At 45.4% G+C, this 8,275-nt stretch overlaps 1 non-coding gene across 1 annotated transcript; it reads left to right on the top strand.

Annotated features, from left to right (window-relative positions):
* Positions 1 to 351: 351 nt before the first annotated feature.
* Positions 352 to 435, top strand: trnal-uaa (transfer RNA leucine (anticodon UAA)). Its single transcript has one exon. It is a non-coding gene; the product is annotated as a tRNA-Leu (tRNA).
* Positions 436 to 8,275: the final 7,840 nt, after the last annotated feature.

Genomic DNA, 8,275 nt, shown 5'->3' with positions numbered 1-8,275 from the left:
ATCGCTGAAAAGGCCTCTATACGGACCTTACTGCATGTGACATCGCTAATCTACCTCAACAACTGTCACGGCTGTAACTACCTGTAATTGTGTGCCCTTGTAATAATGTTTTTAAACTATATCTACCTCAACAACTGTCACGGCTGTAACTAATTGTATGCCCTTGTAATAACGTTTTTAAAACTATATCTTTCACTAAATGTGTACCCTTGTAATAGCATTTTTAAAACTATATCTGTCACAAAGAAAATGTATACCAGCATTTTGAAAATGTATCTTTCACTAAAATGTATGCCCTTGCAATAAAATTGAGTTGAACAACATTGCAATAGTCTTTGTATATACATGTTCAGCAGGGTGGCCGAGTGGTTTAAGGCGTTGGACGTAAGATCCAATGGACGTATGTCCGCGTGGGTTCGAATCCCGCCCCAGCTAAAACTCTTTTCTAAACTCTACACATATTGGGAAAAAAACACACAATTTCATTAATGTGTTCACTCACCCCCCTCCCCAGACAGCTATAAAACGCCGCATCCCTGCTCTCACCCCCCACACTCTCGCTGTGTGAAAAGCATGTCTGTTGCCAAGACTACAGCTCGTGTCTTGAGCCGTTCGTACTATGACCCCAGCCAGCCGGGGTCATACGGGGGTGTCTCCAGACTGCAGAGAGCCGTGGAGGATGATACTGGGAAAAAAGTGGCTACCGATGATATCAGAGAGTGGCTGTCTATGCAAGACAGTTATACTTTACATAAGCCGGCTAAAAAGAATTTCCCCAGGAACAGAGTGTTTGTACCGAGAGCCATGTATCAGTGGCAGGCCGATTTATGCGACATGCAAGGGCTGGCCACGTACAACGACGGGTTAAAATACCTCCTTACGGTGATTGATGTTTTTTCTAAAAAGGCCTACGCGCGTGCCATAAGAAACAAGACGGGGGTGGTCGTAACGGAGGCCTTTGATGCTATTTTAACTGAGGGGGGTGTGCCCCTCAAGTTACAGACGGATGCCGGTAAGGAGTTTTTAAATGGGACTTTTCAGAAACTTTTAAAAAGTCATAAAATCACCCATTTCACCACGGGTAGTGAACTTAAAGCTTCAGTCGTAGAGAGATTTAACCGAACGTTAAAAGAGAGGATGTACAGGTACTTTACGGCTAAAAACACTCGACGATTCGTGGATGTGTTGGACGATCTAATAAAGGGGTACAACCAGTCATTTCACAGCGCTATTAAAATGAAACCTTTCGAGGTCACGAGCGATAATGCTCATCTAGTATTTGATAATCTATACGGTCCTCTGAAGAAGAAGAAGAAGAAGAAAAGCAGACGGCCACGTTTTAAGTTTAACATAGGGGACACTGTGAGAGTCTCCAAGCACAGTCAGATATTTGACAAAAAGTACGAGCAGACATTTACTGACGAGTACTTTGTCATATGCGAACGTGTACCCAGATCCCCGCCGGTGTATAAATTGAGGGACGTGCGCGGTGAAATACTCAAAGGGACATTCTATGAAGCTGAGCTGCAGAAAGTCAAAATATCTCCGAAACGCGCGTTCAAGGTCGAGAAGGTTATAGGCTCAAAGACCGACGAAAAGGGGAAAAAGTGGATTTTAGTACGCTGGCAGGGTTGGCCCTCGAGGTTTGATTCGTGGATACCGCGGTCGGACTTGATACGGATTTAATTTTTAAAAGAAAAGGGGAAAAAAAAATGGAGGATCGCCCCTCTTTTTACCTCACGCTACCGTCAAACTCTTGTCTCTCCATCTTCCCCGATAACCAGAGTTCGGATTACACCGTGATGCTCTCGCGACCTATAGAGCTACGGGGGCCTTACGAAGTAGGACTGGCTGAAATCATGTATTGTTACACGTGGCGTAATATTACACACCCCGAAAATACTTTTGAATTGCGGGATACGGAGGTGCAGGCAAGAAGAGACGCCGATCCTCTAGTGGATTTGCCTTACCTGTACCCTCGGAAAATTAAAGTCGGATATTATGAATCCGTTTCACAGATTGTGTCAGAAATCAACGCTTCGTTAAAAAAGTTAGGTACGGAAGTTTTCTTCGCATACAACGAGATTACGCGAAGGGTTAATATAACCGGAAATCAGAAATACAAGATCAAATTTAAACCTACTTTGGCCTACATGCTGGGCTTTGAGCCCGGTGCCTGGTATAACGTAGGAGGTACCATGCCAACCTCACCCTACCCGTCCGACATTCACGCGGGATTCTATAATATGTACGTCTACTGTAACATTGTGGATCCACAGCACGTGGGGGAATTTGTAGTGCCGCTCCTGAGAACCGTTAAAATAGACGGTGGGTTCGGCGACGTAGTCACTTTGCCGTTCCACAAGCTGCACTACGTACCGGTGAACAAGCAGAGCCTCCAGAATTTGCATATTGAGATAAAGAACGATCAGAATACTCTGATTAATTTCTCCTACGGAAAAACGATCGTCAAGCTGCACTTTCGCCCTGTGCCAAAGATCCCCGTTTAAAAAAAAAAAAAGAGAGAAAGCTGAGGGGGTGGGAGAGCATGGCGTACCACAATTCGCAGAGATTTATTCAGTATTACACCAGTCAGGCGGGACATGGGCTCCCCGGTTTTGCGGGGAGCCCCGTGATGTACGGGCGTGGGTTGGGCTCCATGCTCAGTAGGGCTTTTAGATTCGTTTTACCCTTTCTTAAGCGTGGAGTTGATTTAGCGAAACCTCATTTGAAATCGGCGGCCAAAGGAATAGCTTCGGATCTCGCCAGCTCTGTAATCAGCGGCCGTTTTACAAACACCGGTGACCCCAAGCAGGAAGGCTCTGGTCTGCTGTTCCTATCTCAGAGGGGTAGGAAGAGAGCCCCAGCGCCTTTACCCAGGCAGCACGGTCATAAAAAACCTCGCAGCAGCAGAGCTGTCAGGATTCCCAAGTCTCGACCTTCAAAGAGAAATAGGAAACCCCCCGGGGACATATTTTAAGAGCGTAAGGAAGAATGGCTCTAGCTCACCGCCTCTCGGCCGAATGCACCAAATCTGAGCTGGACCTGTTTGCGGCCCCTATGACGCAATTATCCATAGATCAGACCAATTATGTAGAAATCAACCCATTAAATTCCATTACCGATCAGGATGTTTTGGATTTCCTAATACCGGGGTCGGGCAATTTCTATCTGGACCTCAACTCTACACTGCTATATCTAAGGCTCAAGATCATTAGGGCGGACGGCGCCCCCCTAGTTGACGCTGACCCCTGCGGTATTATACAGTATCCGCTAAACTGTATATTCTCTCAGCTGGACGTGAGTCTGAACGACGTCCTGATCAGTTCCTCATCGGCCACGCACCCCTATAGGTCATTCATAGAGACCCTGCTCAATTTTTCTACGGATACGCTAGAGAGTCAGTTTTCGGCAGGGCTCTGGTACAAAGACGGCGGAGCCGACTTGGATAGCGTGGACATCACCCCCCAGGGCCCTAACGTGGGGTTGCAGAAGCGAGCTGCCTTCTGTAGAAACTCTCGGGAATTCTCTCTGATAGGCCCTATACACGCTGATATTTTTTTCAGCGAACGAATGCTGTTAAACAATGTGGATATACGCTTAAAATTTGTAAAGGCTAAAAGCGATTTTAGTCTCATGTGTAGAAATGACGCCGATTATGAGCTGAAAATACTGAGGGCCAGCCTGTTTGTGAAAAAAGTGGACGTCTCCCCGGCGGTGTCACTGGGTCACTCGGCCGCTCTCATGAAAGCAAACGCCCTGTACCCTATAAGCAGGGTAGTCGTTAAAAATTACACGCTGCCCGCGCAGTCGCGGGTCTGCCCGCAGGACAATCTTTTCCTGGGCAACTTACCGCGCTACATCGTTTTGGGGATCGTGGACCACGCCGCGTTCGTGGGCACGCGAAACAGAAACCCATTCAGGTTTCAGCATTGTGACCTGGAATTTCTGAGTCTCTCTGTAAACGGTCGACACATACCCAGCAAACCGTTCCAGCCCGATTTTAACGCGAGGCAGTCGGTCAGAGAGTTTTACAACCTTTTCCTGACTACAAATAGGCATTTAAGGGATTCGGCGCTATGCATTAACCGTGAGGATTTTGAAAACGGATACTCGCTATTTGCTCTCAATCTCTCCCGAGACGACGAGCTGGACGGAGGTGCCCTGTCACCCGTCATCAGCGGCACGTGCCGTCTGGATTTAAGGTTCAGAGCCCCGCTACCTCGAACAATGAGTCTCATCGTCTACGCCTGCTTCGACACCGTGATTGAAATAAACTCCAAGAGACAGGTTTTGGTGGACTTTTAATCATGAACACTCACCAGCTGGAATGCCTTTTACGACCCCTGCTGGGGGATGCTTTTGGAGGTGTGTGGCCTAGCGATTTATTACCCACCAGCGTACAGACGAGGCCCACTTTTCTGGTCGCAAACACGCACGACAGCAATAGAGAGGGTGAACACTGGATCGGGATCATTTTGGAGCCCCAAGAGGGGAAAGCCTCCTTCTTTGATTCTTACGGTTATCCCCCCGATTCCCCTTACTACCCTAAAAGTTTTATGCGCTTCTTGGGGAGGCACGCTAGCGAAATAAGGTATAATACGCGTCAAGTTCAACACGACTTTTCCTCCACGTGCGGGGCCCACGTCTCCTTTTTCCTCTACCAGCGCTTCAAGGGACTTTCATTTCAAGAGACTATGATGCTGTACTCTGATGACTTGAGGAAAAACGACGCTCTAGTATCCAAGTTTATCAAGAAATATTCAAACTGTACAGTATTAGCCGTGTTAATGCCGATAAACTTTCAAAGCCGCAAAATGTACAGTATGTTCCTTAAAACTATTTAAAGATTGTTATAGTTGTTAGATTATTGTAGAGAAAAATAAAAAAAAAACAGCGTGACACCATTTATTCAATAAAATCAACATTTTATTAACCATCTTTTTTCGTTGTTACAGGCGTCTTTTTTTTCCCCACACGCATAAAACACTTAATCGCTGTAATCTATCCACGGAGAATAAGGGGTACCCTTTAAAGGCCATAAACGATATTCAGGGGAGGAATCACGCGGTGTGTGAGGGGTACCCACAAGCGGAGAGTCGTCCGTACTAAATTTTGCACGTCTCTTGCGCTTCTTTTTCACAGGAGGGGGCGAGGAGGGTGGTGGGGGACCCCTCGCCGTGGCGTTTCCAGCGCCGTAATCTTTAAGATGGCTTAGGGCTTTCCTAGCTTGAATGTTACCGACGGTCGTGAGGGGGATGTTTAATTCGGATATTACGTTTAAAAAGGGTTCCCAGCCTTTAGGATATCCGACGGCCTGGGATTTCGGCTGGGATAAAGTTTTCATCAAATCCAAAATATGGGAACCTTTAATGGGACTATCTCTGATGATGAGTTCACCCGACTGGGTCCAACGTACTGCCCCGTCGGAATCGAGCAGTTTCTGCATGATGTACCCCACGTTCTTTCTAGCCCTGGGCGCCACTTGCTGGACAACTTCCTGTACAGATTTGTCCCTAGTCGCGCCGCCGGGCTGTCTCTCCTCCTCCTCCTCCCCCGGCACATCTCTCTTTTCCTCATCCGTTTTTTCTTTCCGCTCGGTAAGGATAATTTCTCGCCCCTGATTTTCCTCTTTTCGGACTAAATTCAGATACCTCTGTAGCAATTGGTTGTATCTCTTTACTTTTTCGTGCGAGTTCATACCCGGCTGATTTAATAAACCGTGCATCTGGGTTTCAAGTTCACCCAGGGCCGATTCCCCGATGGTGGTGGTATGCGGGGTCGCCCTCTGGGTCAGCATACGGAGTTGTTGGGGGCTCAACAGGAACATTTTTTTTACCTCGCTCATGCCGGTGGTGGAAAAAACAAACACACAAAAGCTAGTTAGCCGTCTTACTGGTGAACAGGCTTGTGATGAATGGCAGAGCCACTGACAGCAGCGGTAACAAAAATCCTCCTTTCTGAAGCACGGCCTTGCGTTTCCTCGCGACGCTGTTTTTCTTACAGGCGAAAAGCTTAATCAGCCTTTTCTGCTTCTTAAGCTTGTTAAATTGAGCTACGGATAAAGGTATACGGCCTCTTATAAGATTGAGACAGATTTCGGAGAGAGCCAAAATTATGTTATTAGATGGGTCCGAAAGAATCTTTTTACGTTTCACCCCCCTCATCCTCTGTAAAACTTTAAGGGTCGGCAGTTGTTTCCTGAGATGCTCGGACATGGCTCAGTAATGTTAAATCAAGCAATCAATGGCTCTCTGGTAGAAAGAGGACGGGAAGCGTCCCCGGTAATAAACCGGTCCTGAGTCGGAACTCTTCTGGGCACGTGGCTCTTAAATCGACCAATAAATACCCGTGCGCGGGTCGAGTGGCCTCTTCATAGGCATCTAGAAAAAACTTTTTCTGCCAAGGAAACATTTGCTGAGCTAAAACTTTGATTTGCATTCTGTCCCGCACATTCTTAAACAGACAATAATAAGTAGTATTTAGGCCTATAGTCCTACTGTACTTGCCCTGGTGAAATACGTTCTGCACTAGGTATATGACCGAGATTTGACGGTGATGTCTGAATCTCGTGAACGCTTCTGCCACGAGTTTATTTTCGGACGCGCTGTCCATCAAATCATCGATGATTATCAAAGAGCCGGAGGGGAAACGCTCCTCATCTTCCCAGCTTTTAGGCAGCCCTTGTATAAATTCAATTTCGCTGATCCGATCACGCAATTCATCATAAAGCGGCTGATGGGAAGCGTAACACCACACAATTTTTTTAACGGGTCCCCCTATGAAACAGTGACTCTGATTTAACAGCAATTCTTTAGTAAAATAGGTTTTCCCCGAAGAACTCGCCCCGGCGATTATCGCCGTAAACGGCAATTCTAAACGGTGATCAAAGTCGACCTCTCTCACGTCGCTACCCATCATCTTCCAAAAAAACACTGATGAAACGGTAAACACTACCCTATTGTTTTAAATCCTTTCCACACACAGACACACACACACACACACACACACAAACCCAAAATGCGTGTATAAAAGTTTTTTATAAAATCTTGTGATAAATGTACAAAACATTTTCGTACACAAGTTACATTTTAAAACAAATGAACATCTTTGAAAAAACAACTTTAAAAAACATCTTACTTTCATGATACATTTTAAAAAACTTTCATTTTAAAACATCTTACTTTCATGATACATTTTAAAAAACATCTTACTTTCATGATACATTTTAAAAAACTTTCATTTTAAAAAACAAATGTACATCTTACTTTGAAAAACTTTTCATTTTAAAAAACATCTTACTTTCATGATACATTTTAAAAAACTTTCACTTTAAAACATCTTACTTTCATGATACATTTTTAAAAAACATCTTTGGAAAAAACTTTTAAAACATCATACTATGAACATTTTTCATTTTAAAACAAATGTACATCTTACTTTGAAAAACTTTTCATTTTAAAACATCTTTGAACGTTTTACATTTCAGTAACCAAAAGGCAGAGTTTCCCCGCTAGTCAACAATCTGCGTTTGTCATAGACGACCCTGACCTTTTTGTCTAGAGGCCTATTAAACAGGCGAAAACTTTTCATGTCGCGGTCGATTTTGTTGTAGTGCGTCATTATAGGGGGATCATTCCTACATCCACCGATGTAGTTTTCAATCAATCCAATCATACTGTCAAGGTTTACCTTTTGACAGGTTTCATAATTTAGAGTTATACCCTTACATTTCAACTGTGTTTTCCCGTTGTTGAGTCGGTAACAGTAACTTTTTGGTCCCAGCGCACCCCACGAAGCAATGTATTCGTCGGGGGCTAATTCGGACGTGAGCTCCCCCAGGTAATTGCCTAAGGCCGGCTCATATTCACCCGGCCTGCTTATGTACACGATGCTGTCTGTGTCGTGATACAGCACCCTACGCCCCAATTTTTCCAGTTCTTTGTAAAGCGTCAGCCGCCCCCACGCGGTAGTTTGACACGCTATGAATATGTTGGTCTTTCCCGGCGGCACTTTGTAGGAAAACCTGTATCGCAAGCGGATGAGGGCGACCTCGTCGTTGACAAACGCGAAGCTGGAAATCTCGTACAGCTCCGAGCATAAAAAGTTAAAAAACTCCCCCGGGTCAGACACTATACATGTCTGGAGCATGTTGTTCCTCTGCGCCAGTTTACCCCACAGAGAGTTAAGCAGAAGCTTGGCCACCTGCCTCTTACCACCGTTAGACACTATCTTATCGGGCTCCAATTGGATCCCCTCGCGCTCGAGATAGTTT

The sequence above is a fragment of the Paramormyrops kingsleyae genome, chromosome 25, assembly GCF_048594095.1.
Source record: "Paramormyrops kingsleyae isolate MSU_618 chromosome 25, PKINGS_0.4, whole genome shotgun sequence".
Classification (NCBI taxonomy): domain Eukaryota; kingdom Metazoa; phylum Chordata; class Actinopteri; order Osteoglossiformes; family Mormyridae; genus Paramormyrops; species Paramormyrops kingsleyae.
The sequence above is the reverse complement of the archived record's forward strand: the minus strand, read 5'-3'. Positions and strand labels throughout refer to the sequence as shown.